The sequence below is a fragment of the Balaenoptera acutorostrata genome, chromosome 4 (genome assembly GCF_949987535.1).
Source record: "Balaenoptera acutorostrata chromosome 4, mBalAcu1.1, whole genome shotgun sequence".
NCBI classification, from domain to species: domain Eukaryota; kingdom Metazoa; phylum Chordata; class Mammalia; order Artiodactyla; family Balaenopteridae; genus Balaenoptera; species Balaenoptera acutorostrata.
Genome location: NC_080067.1, coordinates 134,506,329 through 134,528,069, shown reverse-complemented (window position 1 = coordinate 134,528,069; position 21,741 = coordinate 134,506,329). Strand labels below are relative to the sequence as shown.

The following is a 21,741-nucleotide window of genomic DNA, read 5'->3' as shown; positions in this document are numbered from 1 at the left end:
GATTTATATTCTATTGTAAGAAGTAATACAGAGAGATCCTATATATACTCTTTACTCAGTTTCCCTTAAAAATAACATTTTGCAAAACTATAATATAAATATCTCTACTAGAATATTGATAGGATATAGTAAAAATACAGAAAAATTTATCATCACAAGAAGTCCTTATGTTGCCTTTCTACAATCACAGTCATTTCCATCATGCCTCACTCCCTTCCCTCCATCCTTAACCTCTGGCAACCATGAATCAAGTCTCTATTTCCACAAATTTGTCATTCTCAGAATGTTATATAAATGTAATCATGTAGCATGCAACATTTTGAGATTTTTTTTCACACAGTATAATTCTCTGGAGATACATACAAGTTATCATGTATATCAATAGTCCAGACCTTTTTTTTTTTATTCTGAATTGTATTCCATGGTATGGATGTACCATAGTTGGTGCTTCCAGTTGTCTGTTATGAGTAAAACTGCTATAAAAATTTTGTATAGGTTTGCGTGTGAATGTAAGTTTTAATTTCTCTGGAAGAAATACGCATGAGTGCAGTTGCTGGGTCATATGGTAGTTTCATGTTTAGTTCTTTATAGAAGATTCCAAAGTGTTTTCTTGAGTTGCTGTACCATTTTACACTGCTACCAGCAATGTATGTGCATCCAATTTCTCTGTATTTTCACTAGCATTTGTTTTCACTTTTAAAAGTATTGTTTTAAACATTATGATAGGCATATAGCAATAACTCATTGTAATTTCAATATAAATTTTCCTAATGGCTAAAGGTGTTGAATTGAATTTCCATGCATTTATGTGCCACCTGTATATCCCATGGAAATGGTCGCTCACGTCTTTTTCCTGTTTTCTAATTAGATTTTTTTTTTTTTTTTACTGCTGGATTTTGTGATTTATATAATCTAGAAACTAGACTTTTGTCAGGTATGTGGTTTGCAAATATGTCTCCTAGTTTATAGCTTCTTTCTTTATCCCTTTAACAAGAGCATTTTCAGAGTAAATGCTATTTAATTTTCAGAAAGTCCAAATCAACTTTTCCTTTTATGTATTATATTTTAGACATCCAATTAAAAAAATTCTTCTTACCTCTAGATCCTCAAGATTTTCTCCTATATCTTAATAAAAGTTTTATAACATTATGTTTTACATTTAAATCCATGTTTCATTTTGAGTTTATTTTGTATAAGGTATGAGATTCAGGTCAAGGTTCACTTTATTTATTTTGTTTTTTGTTTTGCCTATAGATACCCAATTGCTCTATAATCATCTCTTGAACAGGCTACCTTTCCTCCATTGAATTGCTTTTCACCTTTATTAAAAAAAAATCAGTTAGGAATAGTGGGTAGGTCTACTTGAGGGGTCTATACTCTTCCATTGACCTATAGGTCTATACTTTAACTAGTATCATCCAGTCTTGATTACTGTAGCTAGATAATATGTCATGAAATTGGGCAGACTGATTCCTGCTAATTTAAATCTTCTTTTTCAAAATTGAATATTCTTCACATACCATATGTGTTTAACATGAATACGTCTTGATATGTTAATCTTTGCCTATTTTTCCAACTACCTTATTAGATGTATTTTTTCAATTCAGAGCAAGCCCATAGTGCCTCAAGGAGATGCAAGATTTTTATGACAAGAATAATAAGACAACAATCATAGTTTTATGTTTTTATTACTTCCGAAACAGGCTTAGGAGAAGGAAGGGCAAAATGGGAGCAGAGTAAAAAATCTATACCATAATGTGGAGCTGGAAATAGAAGAAAGGAAGAATTAGTCCACTTCATGTCACCTGCCCCCCTGGGACCAGAGATGATGAGTGATTTTCAGGAGGGAGGGATTACGAAAAGAGAGAATTCAGTCCGCAGAGACCCATGGTTATTTTCTTGCACAGTGGCAAGCAGTTCTGTAGCAGCCTACTCAACACCTGGACACTTTAGTCCGTATCTACAGATCATTCACCTCCATTCAAGGAAAACTTCAAAGATCCACATTAGCTGTTCATCTATTCATTGTGGAGTATGGGCCTTACATCAACAGCTGCCTGCTTATCGCCTGTGGGCTGTCCACAAAATGGGGTACATTGATGGGGCATACAAGTTACCTTGTGTAGAAATGTTTCTTTGAACAGTGAAAAGACACCCGTAGGTACACGAATAGAATGTAGAAAATCTTAACCCTCAGGGGTGTGTGACCATGGCTGGCACAGAAATTATTGTCCTAACAAGACCCACACCTTTGGGGCTGGAGGCTCTGAAGTTGTTGCGTATCTGAAAAATTTTTAATAATTTTATCTTTGAATTTTTGTTTTGTAAGTCACATCTGATGGGACAATGAAACATTCCCTTAAGGCTTAGAGCCTCAGATCACATATTGTACTGCTTCTTTCCACCTCTCTGCAGTGTGTTCCTGGAACACACACCGAAGGAAGAGCTTGTAGCCCTTCTAAAACGGCTGTTGACAAGGCTTTCTCAGTTCAGTCTTTTTTTTAATTTATTTTATTTTTTTTTATTTTTGGCTGTGTCGGGTCTTTAGTTGTGGCATGTGGGATCATTCATTGCAGCATGCAGGATTCGCTCTAATTGTGGCATGTGGATTTTCTCTCTACAGTTGTGGTGGGCGAGATCCAGAGTGTGTGGGCTCTGTAGTTTGCTGCACGTGGGGCTCTCTAGTTGAGGAATGCAGGTTTAGTTTCCTGGTGGCATGTGGGATCTTAGTTCCCTGACCAGGAATCGAACCTGCATCCCCTGTATTGCAGGACAGATTCTTTACCACTGGACGACCAGAGAAGCCCCATCAGTTCAGTCTTTCTTTTTTTTTTTTTTCCTATTTTTTTTTTTTAGCATCTTTATTGGAGTATAATGGCTTTACATTGTTGTGTTAGTTGCTGCTGTATAACCAAGTGAATCAGCTATACGTATACATATAACCCCATATCTCCTCCCTCTTGCATCTCCCTCCCTCCCACCCTCCCTATCCCACCCCTCTAGGTGGTCAAAAGCACCGAGCTGATCTCTCTGTGCTATGTGGCTGTTTCCCACTAGCTTTCTATTTTACGTTTGGCAATGTATATATGTCCATGCCACTCTCTCACTTCGTCTCAGCTTACCCTTCCCCCTTCCCATGTCCACAAGTCCATTCTCTACATCTATGTCTTTATTCCTCTCCTGCCCGTAGGTTCTTAAGAAAGTTGTTTTTGTTTTTTAGATTCCATATATATGTGTTAGCATACTGAATTTGTTTTTCTCTTTCTGACTTACTTCACTCTGTATGACAGTCTCTAGGTCCATCCACCTCACTATAAATAATTCAGTTTCATTTCTTTTTATGGCTGAGCAACATTCCATTGTATATATGTGTCACATCTTCTTTATCCATTCATCTGTCGATGGACACTTAGGTTGTTTCCATGTCCTGGCTATTGTAAATAGTACTGCAATGAACACAGTGGTACATGTATCTTTTTGAATTATGGTTTTCTCAGGGTATATGCCCAGGAGTGGGATTGCTGGGTCATATGGTAGTTCTATTTTTAGTTTTTTAAGGAACCTCTATACTGTTCTCCATAGTGGCTGTATCAATTTACATTCCTACCAACAGTGCAAGAGGGTTCCCTTTTCTCCACACCCTCTCCAGCATTTATTGTTTGTAGATTTTTTGATGATAGCCATTCTGACAGGTGTGAGGTGATACCTCATTGTAGTTTTGATTTGCATTTCTCTAATGATTAGTGATATTGGGCATCCTTTCATGTGTTTGTTGGCAATCTGTATAACTTCTTTGGAGAAATGTCTATTTAGATCGTCTGCCCATTTTTGGATTGGGTTGTTTGTTTTTTGATATTGAGCTGCATGAGCTGCTTGAAAATTTTGGAGATTAATCCTTTGTTAGTTGCTTCGTTTGCAAATACTTTCTCCAGTTCTAAGGGTTGTCTTTTTGTCTTGTTGATGGTTTCCTATGCTATGCAAAAGCTTTAAAGTGTCATTAGGTTCCATTTGTTTATTTTTGTTTTTATTTCCATTTCTCTAGGAGGTGGGTCAAAAAGGATCTTGCTGTGATTTATATCATAGAGTGTTCTGCCTGTGTTTTCCTCTAAGAGTTTTATAGTGTCTGGCCATACATTTAGGTCTTTAATCCATTTTGAGTTTATTTTTGTGTATGGTGTTAGGGAGTGTTCAAATTTCATTCTTTTATATGTAGCTGTCCAGTTTTCCCAGTGCCACTTATTGAAGAGGCTGTCTTTTCTCCATTGTATATTCTTGCCTCCTTTATCAAAATCCATGACCATATGTGCATAGATTTATCTCTGGGCTTTCTATCCTGTTCCATTGATCTATATTTCTGTTTTTGTGCCAGTACCATACTGTCTTGATTACTGTAGCTTTGTAGTATAGTCTGAAGTCTGGGAGCCTAATTCCTCCAGCCCCATTTTTCTTTCTCAAGATTGCTTTGGCTATTCAAGGTCTTTTGTGTATCAATATAAATTGTGAAATTTTTTGTTCTACTTCTGTGAAAAATGCCAGTGGTAGTTTGATAGGGAATGCATTGATTCTGTAAATTGCTTTGGGTAGTATAGTCGTTTTCAAAATGTTGATTCTTCCAAGAACATGGTATATCTCTCCGTCTGTTTGTATCATCTTTAATTTCTTTCATTAGTGTCATAGTTTTCTGCATACAGGTCTTTTGGCTCCTTAGGTAGGTTTATTCCTTGGTATTTTATTCTTTTTGTTGCAATGGTAAATAGGAGTGTTTCCTTAATTTCTCTTTCAGATACATCATCATTAGTGTTTAGGAATGCAAGAGATTCCTGTGCATTAATTTTGTATCCCGCTACTTTACCAAATTCATTGATTAGTGCTAGTAGTTTCCTGGTAGCATCTTTAGTATTCTCTATGTATAGTATCATGTCATCTGCAAACAGTGACAGTTTTACTTTTTCTTTTCTAATTTGGATTCCTTTTTTTTTTTTTTTTTTTTTTGTCTCTGATTGCTGTGGTTAAAGCTTCCAAAACTATGTTGAATAATTGTGGTGAGAGTAGGCAACCTTGTCTTGTTCCTTAGCTTAGGAGAAATGGTTTCAGGTTTTCACCATTGAGAATGATGTTGGCTGTGGATTTGTCATATATGGCCTTTAGTTTGTTGAGCTAAGTTATGTATACTTTCTGGAGAGTTTTTATCATAAATGGGTGATGAATTTTGTCGAAAGCTTTTTCTGCATCTATTGAGCTTATACTTCAATTTCTCAATATGGTGTATCACTTTGATTGAGTTGTGTATATTGAAGAATTCTTGCATTCTTGGGATAAACCCTACTTCATCATGGTGTATGATCCTTTTAACATGCTATTGGATTTTGTTTGCTAGTATTTTGTTGAGGATTTTTGCATCTATGTTCATCAGTGATATTGGCCTCTAGTTTTTTTCTTTGTGACATCTTTGTCTGGTTTTGGTATCAGGGTGATGGTGACCTCATAGAATGAGTTTGGGAGTATTCCTCCTTCTGCTGTATTTTGGAAGAGTTTGAGAAGGATAGGTGTTAGCTCTTCTCTAAATGTTTGGTAGAATTTGCTATGAAGCCATCTGGTCCTGGGCTTTTGTTTGCTGGAAGATTTTTAATCACAGTTTCAATTTCAGTGCTTGTGATTGGTCTCTTTATATTTTCTATTTCTTCCTGGTTCAGTCTCGGACAATTGTGCTTTCCTAAGAATTTGTCCATTTCTTCCAGGTTGTCCATTTTATTGGCATATAATTGTTTGCAGTAATCTCTCATGATCCTTTGTATTTCTGCAGTGTCATTTGTTACTTCTCCTTTTTCATTTGTAATTCTGTTGACTTGAGTCTTCTCCCTTTTTTTCTTGATGAGTCTGGCTAATGGTTTATCAATTTTGTTTATCTTCTCAAAGAACCAGCCTTTAGTTTTATTGATCTTTGCTATTGTTTTCTTCATTTCTTTTTCATTTATTTCTGATCTGATTTTTATGATTCCTTTCCATCTGCTAACTTTGGGATTTTTTGTTCTTCTTTCTCTAATTGTGTTAGGTGTAAGGTTAGGTTGTTTATTTGAGATGTTTCTTGTTTCTTGAGGTAGGATTGTATTGCTATAAACTTCCCTCTTAGAATTAATTTTGCTGCATCCCATAGGTTTTGGGTCATCGTGTTTTCATTGTCATTTGTTTCAAGGTATATTTTGATTTACTCTTTGATTTCTTCAGTGATCTCTTGGTTATTAAGTAGTGTATTGTTTAGCCTCCATGTGGTTGTATTTTTTACAGATTTTTTTCCTGCAATTGATATCTAGTCTCATAGCATTGTGGTCGGAAAAGATACTTGATACAATTTCAATTTTCTTTAATTTAGCAAGGCTTGATTTGTGACCCAAGATATGATCTATCCTGGAGAATGTTCCATGAGCACTTGAGAAGAAAGTGTATTCTGTTGTTTTTGGATGGAATATCCTATAAATATCAATTAAGTCCATCTTGTTTAATGTGTCATTTAAAGCTTGTGTTTCCTTATTGACTTTGGTTGATCTCTCCATCTGTGAAAGAGGGGTGTTAAAGTCCTCTACTATTATTGTGTTACTGTCGATTTCCCCTTTTATGGCTGTTAGCATTTGCCTTATGTATTGAGGTGCTCCTACATTGGGTGCATAAATATTTACAATTGTTATATGTTCTTCTTGGATTGATCCCTTGATCATTATGTAGTGTCCTTCTTTGTGTCTTATAATAGTCTTTGTTTTAAAGTCTAATTTGTCTCATATGATAATTGTTACTCCAGCTTTCTTTTGATTTCCATTTGCATGGAATATCTTTTTCCATCCCTTCATTTTCAGTCTGTATGTGTCCTTAGGTCTGAAGTGCGTCTCTTGTAGACAACATATATACGGATCTTGTTTTTGTATCCATTCAGCCAGTCTATGTCTTTTGGTTGGAGTATTTAGTCTTTTTACATCTAAGGCAGTTATTGATATGTGTGTTCCTATTACCATTTTCTTAATTGTTTTGAGTTGTTATTGTAGGTCTTTTCGTTCTCTTGTGTTTCCTGCCTAGAGAAGTTCCTTTAGCATTTGTTGTAAAGCTGGTTTGGTGATGCTGAATTCTCCTAGCTTTTGCTAGTCTGTAAAGGTTTTGCTTTCTCCATCAAAACTGAATGAGATCCTCTCTGGGTAGAGTAATCTTGGTTGTAGGTTTTCCCTTTCATCACTTTAAATATGTCCTGCAACTCCCTTCTGGCTTGCAGAGTTCCTGCTGAAAGATCCGCTGTCAAACTTATGGGGATTCCCTTGTATGTTATTTGTTGTTTTTCCCTTACTGTTTTTAATATTTTTTCTTTGTATTTAGTTTTTGATAGTTTGATTAATATGTATCTTGGCATGTTTCTCCTTGGATTTTTCCTGTATGGGACTCTCTGCACTTCCTGGACTGGATTATTTCCTTTCCCATATTAGGGAAGTTTTCAACTATAATCTCTTCAAATATTTTCTCAGTCACTTTCTTTTTCTCTTCTTCTTCTGGAACCCTTATAATTCGAATGTTGACACGTTTAATGTTGTCCCAGTGCTCTCTGAGACTGTCCTCAATTCTTTTCATTCTTTTTTCTTTATTCTGCTCTGCTGTCATTTCCACTATTTTATCTTCCAGGTCACTTATCCCTTCTTCTGCCTCAATTATTCTGTTACTCATTCCTTCTAGAGAATTTTTAAGTTCATTTATTGTGTTGTTCATCATTGTTTATTTTTTTTTCATTGTTTGTTTGCTCTTTAGTTCTTCTAGGTTCTTGTTAAACATTTCTTATATTTTCTCCATTCTATTTCCAAGATTTTGTATCGTCTTTACTATCATTACTCTGAATTCTTTTTCAGGTAGACTGCCTATTTCCTCTTCATTTGTTTGGTCTTGTGGGTTTTTACCTTCCTCCTTCATCTGCTGCATATTTCTCTGTCTTGTCATTTTGCTTAACTTACTGCATGTGTGGTGTCTTTCTCGTAGGCTGCAGGTTCATAATTCCAGTTGTTTTGGTGTCTGCCCCCAGTGGGTAAGGTTGGTTCAGTAGGTTGTGTAGGCTTCCTCTTGGAGGGAACTTGTGCCTGTGTTCTGGTGGATGAGGCTGGATCTTGTCTTTCTAGTGGACAGGACTGTGTCCGGTGGTGTGTTTTGGGGTGTCTGTGAACTTAGTATTTTTTAGACAGCCTCTTAGCTAATGGGTGGTGTTGTGTTTCTGTCTTGCTAGTTGTTTGGAATGGGGTGTCCAGCACTGGAGCTTGCTGTTCTTTGAGTGGAGCTGGGTCTTAGTGTTGAGACAGAGATCTTTGGGAGAGGTCTTGCCAATTGATATTACATGGGGCCAGGATTTCTCTGGTGGTCCAATGTCCTGAACTCGGTTCTCCCACCTCAGAGGCTCAGGCCTGACACCTGGCCAGAGCATCGAGACCCTGTCAGCCCCATGATCAGGTACGTGAGGAGTTTCTTGCCTTTTGGGAGGTCTGAGGTCTTCTGCTAGCATTTAATAGGTGTTCTGTAGGAGTTGTTCCACATGTAGATGTATTTGTGGGGAGGAAGGTGATCTCCACATCTTACTCCTCTGCCATCTTTAAGGTCCTCCCATCTACAGCAGTCTTTTACTATATCTCCTTAAAGGTACTACCTTCTCCATAGATTCTATGAATGAAGGATATGCAGTAGAAAAGCAAGTCTGGGACTATTTCCCTGTGAGAAAGGGATCTAGCCAAGATCCCTTGAACTTCAAAGGAGTATTTTTAAGTATGCCACGGAGGTCTCATGATACTAATGGCAGCACTGCTTAGACATTATCCAAGTTACAAACACATTCATAAATCAAGCAACTGTTTGGGGAGGTTTTCTACAAAGAAGTCACTTTACTTCATGGAGTTTATACAAGTAGGACACCATCTTAAGCAGTTGTCAATAGACGAGTGAGAAACAGAAATAGTCATATTTTATTTGCCACTCAAATTAGTTTTTCTTCAACAATGATTTATTAAGGACCTAAAATAGACCAGGTCATAGGTTTTGAGGATAGAGCAGCAAACATGAATAAAAATTCTCCTCTACCACACACCCCATGGAGCTTATATTGAAGTGGGTGATAAACTTATATTTATGTTATAATTCTACCTAAGATATACTCCAAAAAATAATGGCCCTTATTAGTAACTCCTCATGTATAATCTGTATACAATTTGCATTAACATCATCCATAATACTCATTAAAATGACATATTTCCAACACACACCCTGGAGCTACTGATTTCCAATATCTGAGAGTGGGCCTGGAAATATGCATTTGCAAGCCCCCATGGAATTCTGAATCACAATATCTGAGATCCTCTGGCCTAGGTAAAATGGTGAAGAGACTGGTCTAGATAATGATGCAGAAAAACAGGTGTGGCTGATGATGAAATGAACAAGGTGTGAATATAATTTTTTTTTCATTTTAATTTACTTTTAAACTATAGTTAATGATACTATTTCTACATATAAGTAATTATGAGTGACCAAATCTATTTCAGATCAGAGCAAAATTTACTTTGAGTTTATAACATCTTTAATATCTGAAAGATTTCTCAAAGTAAGTAAAATCTCCCAGGAGAAAATATTTTCCACAGGAAAAACAATGTGGTACTTAGTATTTCCAACAATATTAAGAAATGTGTTTAGAAATAGTTTATGGACATCCACATAGAATTAAGTAACACATTGGATTAATTAATATAAACAGAAAAATGTTCTTAAATTATTGCCTTAACTAACTCTATGTGCTCAAATAAAATAGAAAAAATTAGCAAAATTCAACTTAATACCAAATTGGATAAAGTATGTGGGGGGAGAAAAACTTGGATTGACTTGATATAATTTAATTTATAGAATGCAATTTAATTGGTAATTCATCATAAACTTCAGAGATTTAGAATGAGAAAGCCATCAGATCAACTAAAATAGATTTAATCCCTTTTCTTTAAAAAATAGAGATAACACATGAGTAACGTCATTTATAATATAAACACTATAATAATTTTCTGTGGTTTAAATTAATTACAGCTGCAAAGCAGAAAACAAACACATTAGCACACCACTTTTGAGGCTTTAGCAGAAAACCAATTATTTTGTGTTTCAGGAAGATAAATTGACCCAGATGAAAGGAAATTGGACTCCTATGCTATACACAAGCTGAAAGCAATCAGGAAGTCAACTGAACTATGTGATCAATTTCAAGGTCACTTTTTCCAAAAGAATGTTAACCCTTCTTAATCAAGGAGAAACATGTGATGCACACAAACTACAATGTACTCTATCCATGAAAATGAGCAACACTCCTTCTTCCCAGGACCTAAGAATAATCTGGGTGGGTCTAACAAAAATCAGGCAACTGGTTTTGTGAGGAATTCCTATTCTTTTAATTCCTTCTGAGTTACTTTTCATGGGAATCTGCATTTATTGGGAGAATTCTAAGGGTGTCAAATGCAGGCATACATGTATGTTTTGAAATTTATTGATGGAGATACTAATAACAGGATCAGACAGAGTGGGCAGTGACAGAAACTCTTTTGTGAAAAGCTAATCTCAGTTTAATGATCCACTGAAAACTCATTTGCAGGACTCTAAGGAAAGCATTTCCTTTTCCCATGTTTTATCATCTCAGTGTCATATCAGTGGTTTTGACTTCCTTTCCACAACATATCAAATCCCCTTGATGTCAAATTTAAGACTCACTCCCTTCTTCCAGATAAGATTAGGTTCTATATCATTATCAAATACCATTCTTCCTCCCGTCGTTCATTCAGAGTACCAGTCAAGTCCAGCTCAAGTTTGTTCTTTGTAAACTTTTCAAAATTTTTCTCTCATATGTCAGGTGAAGATGTATTAACTACACATGTCATTAGGTTAGTATTTTACACATTGTAAGCAACTAGCAGTTGTAATCCTTTTTCAAACTCTAAAATCACATTAAAGTGGGTAAAAAAAACTACTAATCATTAGCAAATATATATAGAAAATATATATGTAGATATAAATATATATGTTTAAATTTCATTTTGAACTCTCAAACTTAGGAAAAATTGCATAAATAGTAAAATTGATCATCGTGTACTGAATATATTTTAACATATATGTATATTACATTTATACCCAAACACTGATATTATGCACACATTACAATAAGAATGACAATAGATTTAGAAGCTAATATGTTGCTGTAAATGGTTGTTTTTCTAGATTCCTGAATAGACTGTTTAAGAAATTTACCTTAAATAAAAGTTTCTCTTTTTCTCCTATCTGTTTGGTAGTAGCTTTCCCTACAAAAAGTCATATATCATGCGTTGTCTTACATTTAATATGAAGGAAGTTCCACCTGCCTATGATCAAAAAGATTCTGGCAAATGACTATGTTTTAACTATGTAAATACAATTCATGTACTAAAGGCATATTCATGTGCTTTCTCTATTCTCCCTACATAAAATCCATATACATTACAAGTATGTGTATATACAGCTCAGTGCTTACCACTAGTAAATAACTATTCACTAATCGTTTCTGCCAATTTTAAGGTCACTACAAATAAATATTTGAATTAAAATAAAAATAAATGACATGTTATCATATATTTTAGAATGTATTTGTGAAATCACTCATGGTCTAAAAATTATCAAGACTTAAGATGCTCAAGATTGATATAACATTCACAGAAATTTTAAAAGCAAATACCATATATATCAATGATAAGACAATTTGTGTTAATATTGCATTACCATTTGTAAAGACAAAAAAGGAAGTTTGATCTTTTCACAAAGAACTGAAAAATTTTCATGTTAAAAACTTACATTTGGAGAGAGGAGAAGATGGCGGAAGAGTAAGACACAGAGATCACCTTCCTCCCCACAGATACATCAGAACTACATCTACACATGGAACTGCTCCTATAGAACACCCACTGAATGCTGGCAGAAGATGTCAGACCTTCCAAAAGGCAAGAAACTCCCCACATACCTGGGTAGGGTAAAAGAAAAATGAAACAACAGAGACAAAAGTATAGGGGTGGGACCTGCACCAGTGGGAGGGAGCTGTGAAGGAAGAAAGGTTTCCACAGGCTAGGAAGCCCCTTCGCAGGCGGAGACTGTAGGTGGCGGAGGGGGGAAGCTTCGGAGCCATGGAGGAGAGCGCAGCCACAGGGGTGCGGAGGGCAAAGTGGAGAGATTCCCACATGGAGGCAAGGTGCTGAGCAGCACTCACGAGCCCGAGAGGCTTGTCTGCTCACCCGCCAGGGCAGGCGGGGCTGGGAGCTGAGGCTCCGGCTTCGGAGTTCGGATTGCGGAGGGAGGACTGGGTTTGGCGGCGTGAACACAGCCTGAAGGGGACTAGTGCACCACAGCTAGCCGGGAGGGAGTCCGGAGAAAAGTCTGGAGCTGCCGAACAGGCAAGAGACTTTTCCTGCCACTTTGTTTCCTGGTGCGCGAGGAGAGGAGATTCAGAGCACCGCCTAAATGAACTCCAGAGACGGGCGCGAGCTGCGACTATCAGCGCGGACCCCAGAGACGGGCATGAGATGCTAAGGCTGCTGCTGCCGCCACCAAGAAGCCTGTGTGCGAGCGCAGGTCACTCTCCACACCGCCCCTCCCGGGAACCTGTGCAGCCTGCCACTGCCAGGGTCCCGTGATCCAGGGACAACTTCCCCAGGAGAACGCGCGGCGTACCTCAGGCTGCTGCAATGTCACGACGCCTCTGCCGCCGCAGGCTCGCCCCACATCCGTACCCCTCCCTCCCCCCCAGCCTGAGTGAGCCAGAGCCCCCAAATCAGCTGCTCCTTTAACCCCGTCCTGTCTGAGCGAAGAACAGAAGCCCTCAGGTGACCTACACGCAGAGGCGGGTCCAAATCCAAAGCTGAACCCCAGGAGCTATACGAACAAAGAAGAGAAAGGGAAATTTCTCCCAGCAGCCTCAGAAGCAGCGGATTAAAGCTCCACAGACAACTTGATGTACCTGCATCTGTGGAATACCTGAATAGACAATAAATCATCCCAAATTAGGAGGTGGACTTTGGGAGCAAGATATACTATTTTTTCCCCTTTTCCTCTTTTTGTGAGTGTGTATGTGTATGCTTCTGTGTGAGATTTTGTCTGTATAGCTTTGCTTTCACCATTTGTCCTAGGGCTCTGTCCATCCATTTTTTTTTTTTTTTTGGTTTTTTTACTTTAAAAAAAATATTTTTTTCTTTTTTTCTTAGTAATTATTTTTTATTTTAATAACTTTATTTTATTTTATCTTCCTTTATTTTATTTTATCACCTTTCTTTTTTTTCTTTCTGTTTTATCTGCCTTTTATTCTGAGCTGTGTGGATGAAAGGCTCTTGGTGCTCCAGCCAGCCATGAGGGCTGTATCTCTGAGGTGGGAGAGCCAACTTTAGGACACTGGTCCACAAGAGACCTCCCAGCTCCGCATAATACCAAACGACGAAAATCTCCCAGAGATCTCTATCTCAACACCAAGACCCAGCTTCACTCAACGACCAGCAAGCTATAGTGGTGGACACCCTATGCCAAACAACTAGTAAGACAGGAACACAGCCTCATCCATTAACAGAGAGGCTGCCTAAAATCATAATAAGGACACAGACACCCCAAAACACACTACCAGACGTGGACCTGCCCACCAGAAAGACAAGATCCAGCCTCATCCACCAGAACACAGGCACTAGTCCCCTCCACCAGGAATCCCACACAACCCACTGAACCAACCTTAGCCACTGGGGACAGATACCAAAAACAACAAGAACTATGAACCTGCAGCCTGAAAAAAGGAGATCCCAAACACAGTAAGATAAGCAAAATGAGAAGACAGAAAAACACACAGCAGATGAAGGAGCAAGGTAAAAACACACCAGACCTAACAAATGAAGAGGAAATAGGCAGTCTACCTGAAAAAGAATTCAGAATAATGATAATAAAGATGATCCAAAATCTTGGAAATAGAATAGACAAAATGCAAGAAACATTTAATAAGGACCTAGAAGAACTAAAGAGGAACCAAGCAATGATGAAAAACACAAAAAATGAAATTAAAAATACTCTAGAAGGGATCAATAGCAGAATAACTGAGGCAGAAGAACGGATAAGTGACCTAGAAGATAAAATAGTGGAAATAACTACTGCAGAGCAGAATAAAGAAGAAAGAATGAAGAGAACTGAGGACAGTCTCCAAGACCTCTGGAACAATATTAAATGCACCAACATTTGAATTATAAGGGTCCCAGAAGAAGAAGAGAAAAAGAAAGGGACTGAGAAAATATTTGAAGAGATGATTATAGTCGAAAACATCCCTAATATGGGAAAAGAAATAATCAAGTCCTGGAAGCACAGAGAGCCCCATACAGGATAAATCCAAGGAGAAACACGCCAAGACACATATTAATCAAACTATCAAAAACTAAATATAAAGAAAACATATTAAAAGCAGCAAGGGAAAAACAACAAATAACACACAAGGGAATCCCCATAAGGTTAACAGCTGATCTTTCAGCAGAAACTCTGCAAGCCAGAAGGGAGTGGCAGGATATACTCAAAGTCATGAAGGAGAAAAACCTACAACCAAGGTTACTCTACACAGCAAGGATCTCATTCAGATGTGATGGAGAAATTAAAACCTATACAGACAAGCAAAAGCTGAGAGAGTTCAGCACCACCAAACCAGCTTTACAACAAATGCTAAAGGAACTTCTCTAGGCAAGAAACACAAGAGAAAGAAAACACCTACAATAACAAACCCAAAACATTTAAGAAAATGGGAATAGGAACATACATATCGACAATTACCTTAAGCGTGAATGGATTAAATGCTCCCACCAAAAGACACAGACTGGCTGAATGGATACAAAAACAAGACCCATATATATGCTGTCTACAAGAGACCCACTTCAGACCTGGAGACACATACAGACTGAAAGTGAGGGGATGGAAAAAGATATTCCACACAAATGGAAATCAAAAGAAAGCTGGAGAAAAAATTCTCATATCAGACAAAATAGATTTTAAAATAAAGACTATTACAAGAGACAAAGAAGGACACCATATAATGATCAAGGGATCGATTCAAGAAGAAGATATAACAATTGTAAATATTTATGCACCCTAACATAGGAACACCTCAATACATAAGGCAAATACTACCAGCCATAAAAGGGGAAATCGACAGTAACACAATCATAGTAGGGGACTTTAACACCCCACTTTCACCAATGGACAGATCATCCAAAATGAAAATAAATAAGGAAACACAAGCTTTAAATGACACATTAAACAAGATGGACTTAATTGATATTTATAGGACATTCCACCCAAAAACAACAGAATACACATTTTTCTCAAGTGCTCATGGAACATTCTCCAGGATAGATCATATCTTGGGTCACAAATCAAGCTTTGGTAAATTTAAGAAAATTGAAATCGTATCAAGTATCTTTTCCAACCACAACGCTATGAGACTAGATATCAATTACAGGAAAAGATCTGTAAAAAATACAAACACATGGAGGCTACACAATACACTACTTAATAACGAAGTGATCACTGAAGAAATCAAAGGGGAAATCAAAAAATACCTAGAAACAAATGACAATGGAGATACGACGACCCAAAACCTATGGGACGCAGCAAAAGCAGTTCTAAGAGGGAAGTTTATAGCAATACAAGCCTACCTCAAGAAACAGAAACATCTCGAATAAACAACCTAACCTTGCACCTAAAGCAATTAGAGAAAGAATAACAAAAATACCCCAAAGTTAGCAGAAGGAAAAAAATCATAAAGATTAGATCAGAAATAAATGAAAAAGAAATGAAGGAAACAATAGCAAAGATCAACAAAACTAAAAGCTGGTTCTTTGAGAAGACAAACAAAATTGATAAACCATTAACCAGACCCATCAAGAAAAAAAAAGAAGACTCAAATAATTCTTAGAAATGCACAAACTGCCGAGACTGAACCAGGAAGAAATAGAAAATATTAACAGACCAATCACAGCACTGAAATTGAAACTGTGATGAAAAATTTTCCAGCAAACAAAAGCCCAGGACCAGATGGCTTCACAGGCGAATTCTATCAAACATTTAGAGAAGAGCTAACACCTATCCTTCTCAAACTCTTCCAAAATATTGCAGAGGGAGGAACACTCCCCAACTCATTCTACGAGGCAACCATCACCTTGATACCAAAACCAGACGAAGATGTCACAAAGAAAGAAATCTACAGGCCAATATCACTGATGAACATAGATGCAAAAATCCTCAACAAAATACTAGCAAACAGAATCCAACAGCACATTAAAAGGATCATACACCATGATCAAGTGGGGTTTATCCCAGGAATGCAAGGATTCTTCAATATACACAAATCAATCCAGGTGATACACCATATTAACAAACTGAGGGAGAAAAATCATATGATTATCTCAAGAGATGCAGAGAAAGCTTTTGACAAAATTCAACACCCATTTATGATAAAAGCCCTGCAGAAAGTAGGCATAGAGGGAACTTTCCTCAACATAATAAAGGCTATATATGACAAACCCACAGCCAACATCATCCTCAGTGGTGAAAAACTGAAACCATTTCCACTAAGATCAGGAACAAGACAAGGTTGCCCACTATCACCACTATTATTCAACATAGTTTTGGAATTTCAGCAATCAGAGAAGAAGAAGAAATAAAAGGAATCCAAATAGGAAAAGAAGAAGTAAAACAGTCACTGTTTGCAGATGACATGATACTATACATAGAGAATCCTAAAGATGCTAACAGAAAACTACTAGAGCTAATCAATGAATTTGGTAAAGTAGCAGGATACAAAATTAATGCACAGAAATCTCTTGCATTCCTATACACTAATGGTGAAAAATCTGAAAGTGAAACTAAGAAAACACTCCCATTTACCAATGCAACAAAAAGAATAAAATATCTAGGAATAAACCTACCTAAGGAGACAAAAGACCTGTATGCAGAAAATTATAAGACACTGATGAAAGAAATTAAAGATGATACAAATAGATGTAGAGATATACCATGTTCTTGGATTGGAAGAATCAACATTGTGAAAATGACTCTACTACCCAAAGCAATCTACAGATTCAATGTAATCCCTATCAAACTACCACTGCATTTTTCACAGAACTAGAACAAAAAATTTCACAATTTGTATGGAAACACAAAAGACCCCGAATAGCCAAAGCAATCTTGAGAACGAAAAATGGAGCTGGAGGAATCAGGCTCCCTGACTTCAGACTATACTACAAATCTACAGTAATCAAGACAGTATGCTACTGGCACAAAAACAGAAGCATAGATCAATGGAACAGGATAGAAAGCCCAGAGATAAACCCACGCTCATATGGTCACCTTATCTTTGATAAAGGAGGCAAGCATATACAGTGGAGAAAAGACAGCCCCTTCAATAAGTGGCGCTGGGAAAACTGGACAGGTACATGTAAAAGTATGAAATTAGAACACTCCCTGACACCATGCACAAAAATAAACTCAAAATGGATTAAAGACCTAAATGTAAGGCCAGACACTATCAAACTCTTAGAGGAAAATATAGGCAGAACACTGTATGACATAAATCACAGCAAGATCCTTTTCGACCCAGCTCCTAGAGAAATGAAAATAAAAACAAAAATAAACAAATGGGACCTAATGAAACTTAAAAGCTTTTGCACAGCAAAGGAAACCATAAACAAGACCAAAAGACAACCCTCAGAATGGGAGAAAATATTTGCAAATGAAGCAACTGACAAAGGATTAATCTCCAAGATTTACAAGCAGCTCATGCAGCTCAATAACAAAAAAACGAACAACCCAATGCAAAAATGGGCAGAAGACCTAAATAGACATTTCTCCAAAGAAGATATACAGATGGCCTACAGACACATGAAAGAATGCTCAACATCATTAATCATTAGAGAAATGCAAATCAAAACTACAATGAGATATCATCTCACACCAGTCAGAATAGCCATCATGAAAAAATCTAGAAACAATAAATGCTGGAGAGGGTGTGGAGAAAAGGGAACCCTCTTGCACTGTTGGTGGGAATGTAAATTGATACAGCCACTATGGAGAACAGTATGGAGGTTCCTTAAAAAACTAAAAATAGGACTACCATACGACCCAGCAATCCCACTCCTGGGCATATACCCTGAGAAAACCATAATTCAAAAAGAGTCATGTACCACAATTTTCATTGCAGCTCTATTTACAATAGCCAGGACATGGAAGCAACCTAAATGTCCATGATCGGATGAATGGATAAAGAAGATGTGGCCCATATATACAATGGAATATTACTCAGCCATAAAAAGAAATGAAATGGAGTTATTTGTAGTGAGGTGGATGAAGTTAGAGTCTGTCATACAGAGTGAAGTAAGTCAGAAAGAGAAAAACAAATACAGTATGCTAACACATATATATGGAATCTAAGGGAAAAAAAAAAAAAAAGCTCATGAAGAACCTAGTGGCAAGACGGGAATAAAGACACAGACTTACTAGAGAATGGACTTGAGGATACAGGGAGGGGGAAGGGTAAGATGTGACAAAGTGAGAGAGCAGCATGGACATATGTACACTACCAAACGTAAAATAGATAGCTAGTGGGAAGTAGCCGCATGGCACAGGGAGATCAGCTCGGTGGTTTGTGACCACCTAGAGAGGTGGGATAGGGAGGGTGGGAGGGAGGGAGACGCAAGAGGGAAGAGATATGGGAACATATGTATATGTATAACGGATTCACTTTGTTATAAAGCAGAAACTAACACACCATTGTAAAGCAATTATACTGCAATAAAGATGTTAAAAAAAAAAAAGTACATTCTATGCTTAATACTGAAAGAGTATGTCTTATGCTTTGAAGTTAGCACCACCACTTTATAATGTAGCTTCCATTTATAGAAAAGCCATTTAATCCCAGACCTAAAGCAAAACCATTTCAATCAAACTTTAGTTAATTTAAAAAGAAATTAGGCATATGTGAAAATATCTGACAACCACACAGCAAATCTAAGCATAGCCTCTCCAGGCACAAAAGCCTGGCCACCAACCAGCCAAACTGAAGTCCCTTGATGAAGGCCATTGGTAGTTTGCCCATTAAAGCATCAATTTCTGCCTGAGATGCAGCTCTAAAGGTTGCATTTTATTCTCTATAGAACCTGGTATAATATCACAATGACAACAAGTTGTTAGACAGTAGCTTTCCAGACATCTAGGGCCGAGGAACGTGACTGTGAATCTATAGCTGGGATAAGAATCTGAAGGGCATCCAACTGAGCACTGGAATGCCATTTGGTGACTTTTTTTTATTTCAGGAATACCATCCCTAGATCTCAACCAGTATGAGGAAAGACCTGGTGTCTCAGAAACTCCAGTTCTGAGACACTATTTTACCAATTTTATCTGTAGCAAGTGAAATAATTTCTTGGAGATTCCAGAGTCTTTTTCTGTTATTAGGAATGTCACTCGCCACTAGACTGGTTATGTACTACACAGCTTTAGGAGGTGCCATTCAAGGAGTAGCCTACATGAATCGTGTCCCAAGAATTGTACAGTGTACAACTTACACACCTCTACATTATGGCTCTGGTAACCCTCACTATTCTCTTAGAAGCATGATTGTTCTTGAAATTAATGGGCTGCCCCTGGGAATATTTCACATGCAAGGATATTAGCGTGTTCTTTATGTTCTCTTTTCTTTATGTTTTAACTGACAATAAACAATTACTTTGTAATGACTAAGTATTACTTGCTGGCTATAATAATTCAGGAAACACAAAGTATCACCAGTAAAAGTTTAGTCCTTCTCTCTTGCACTTCGAGTTCAAGTTCCTGAGGTAATAATTCTAGCCATTTGATATGCATCACCTTAGATCTTGTAATTTGTTAGTACACGTGTATTATATAGTTTGACCAAAATCAGGCACATTGCACGTTCTAATTTTGCATTTGTTCTATCCCTTTTTTAAAAAATAAAGTATATCCTGGGCTTTTTCCCAAGTCATTATAGTATATTGATCTGCTTTATTTTTTAAATTACTACCGTCTGTTAATATCACAGATTGAGAGGAGGTAGGGAAAGAAAGAACTTGGAACCAGGGAGTGGAAGTGTAAATTTGTACAGCCACATGGAATAGTCATTCAGCAATGTTTACTGAAGACGGAAAGGCCTAGAATTCTGATCGTGTGGGTGTGCCACGGAGAAATTTCCATATATTCTCACCAGAACACATCTTCAAAATAAGATCCATCATATAAGGTAATAAGCTACAGTACTTAAAATGAATGAACCATATTCATGCTTGTATTTATTACTAATAGGTAGAAGGATAGAAAACAGTGTTGACTGAAAATGCAAACTGCATAATTAATTTTATAAAATTAAACACGTGTATAAGAAAGAATGCAGTACTATTGATTGTCAATGGATGCACATATGCCCCCACCCGCACACGCAGCAAAAATGTAAAAACATCACATGCTAAGTAGCTAAGTGATTCCAAAATTTAAATTGGCAAATGAATTGAATGTCAACATACCAAAAAGAAAGCAAAGAAAAAAGTTTTAAGTAGATATATATTAAATCCAACAGCAGAATAAATGTTTACAAAGCCACTCTTCAATTTATATTGATGAAATAATCAGGTTCAGAAATGGAAGCTAAGTGTTTTCTTGTTTAATTTTTATAAGCAAGAAAGGATAGTCTGCTTTCAGTGAAGGAAGAAAATAAGTGTTCTTACTCTATTGTCAAATATAATATATTTAAAGAAAGGTAAATGAAACCTATAGCAATTATAGAACAATTTATAACATCAAGAAATCAGTCTCTCACCCACGCTTATGCTGTTTCTTCTCTGTACATAAATAAAGTAATACAACACAAGGTCTTTTTGCAAAAAATAACATCAGAAGAGAAAAATAAAAATCTTAAATGACTATTATCTAAACAGTAAATGAAATACACCTGAAGCACTTTTGAAAGCCATTTTAAAATTGTTTACTTTCCTACTTCTTATTTTTGTTTGCTTTTAAAATATGGGACATTTAAACATGTGTAGTATTATTAAACATGTGTAATACCACTAAACATGTATAACTGGGGTTTAGATAATTGCACATTTTTTTAATAAAATTTTACCTATTTTTTCTTATTCTTTTTATTGTGTGTTAGAAAGAGCCAAAAGAGAATGTGTGTGTGTATATATATATATATATATATATATATATATGCACATATATATATTCATTCAGTATACATATTATACATACTCATTCTGTACTAATCATGGTTATAAAAGTAAAAAATCCCTTCTTTCTTTTAGCAAGGCTTGAGTGTCACTCATTGGAAAGATAAATGCAGAATGAGTTCCGAGGTAATATTTATGAGAACTTTATTTGTGTGTTTCTTTTAATCTGTTATGAATATTATTGACAGAACAAACTGCTAGATATATGCTTGTAGCAGGAATTTAGGAATGTCCTCCTGCAGAATAAGGTAAAGAAAGGAGCTCAGAAGCATTTTAACAATATAAACTGGAAGGTTTGCTAAATGCATATGCAGTTTTGCTGTTGGAATTCACATGAAACAAGTTAAAGTTGTTTGACTTTTCTTTTTCCAGTGATGCTAGTGTAACTCCAATCTACCAATCACTTATCTCCTAAGTATGCCAGTAAAGGACA

At 36.7% G+C, this 21,741-nt stretch overlaps 1 long non-coding RNA gene across 13 annotated transcripts in view; it reads left to right on the top strand.

Moving 5' to 3' along the window:
• LOC130708101 (uncharacterized) overlaps window positions 1–21,741 on the top strand; it is a 241,126-nt gene that overhangs the window by 108,347 nt on the left and 111,038 nt on the right. For 12 of the 13 annotated variants that reach the window (XR_009008134.1, XR_009008131.1, XR_009008137.1 and 9 more), the window contains exon 2: window positions 21,384–21,434. The exons of the other annotated variant lie outside the window; for it this stretch is intronic. This is a non-coding gene — a long non-coding RNA (uncharacterized LOC130708101). The remainder of the gene's footprint in view (window positions 1–21,383; window positions 21,435–21,741) is intronic. 13 annotated transcript variants of the gene reach the window in all.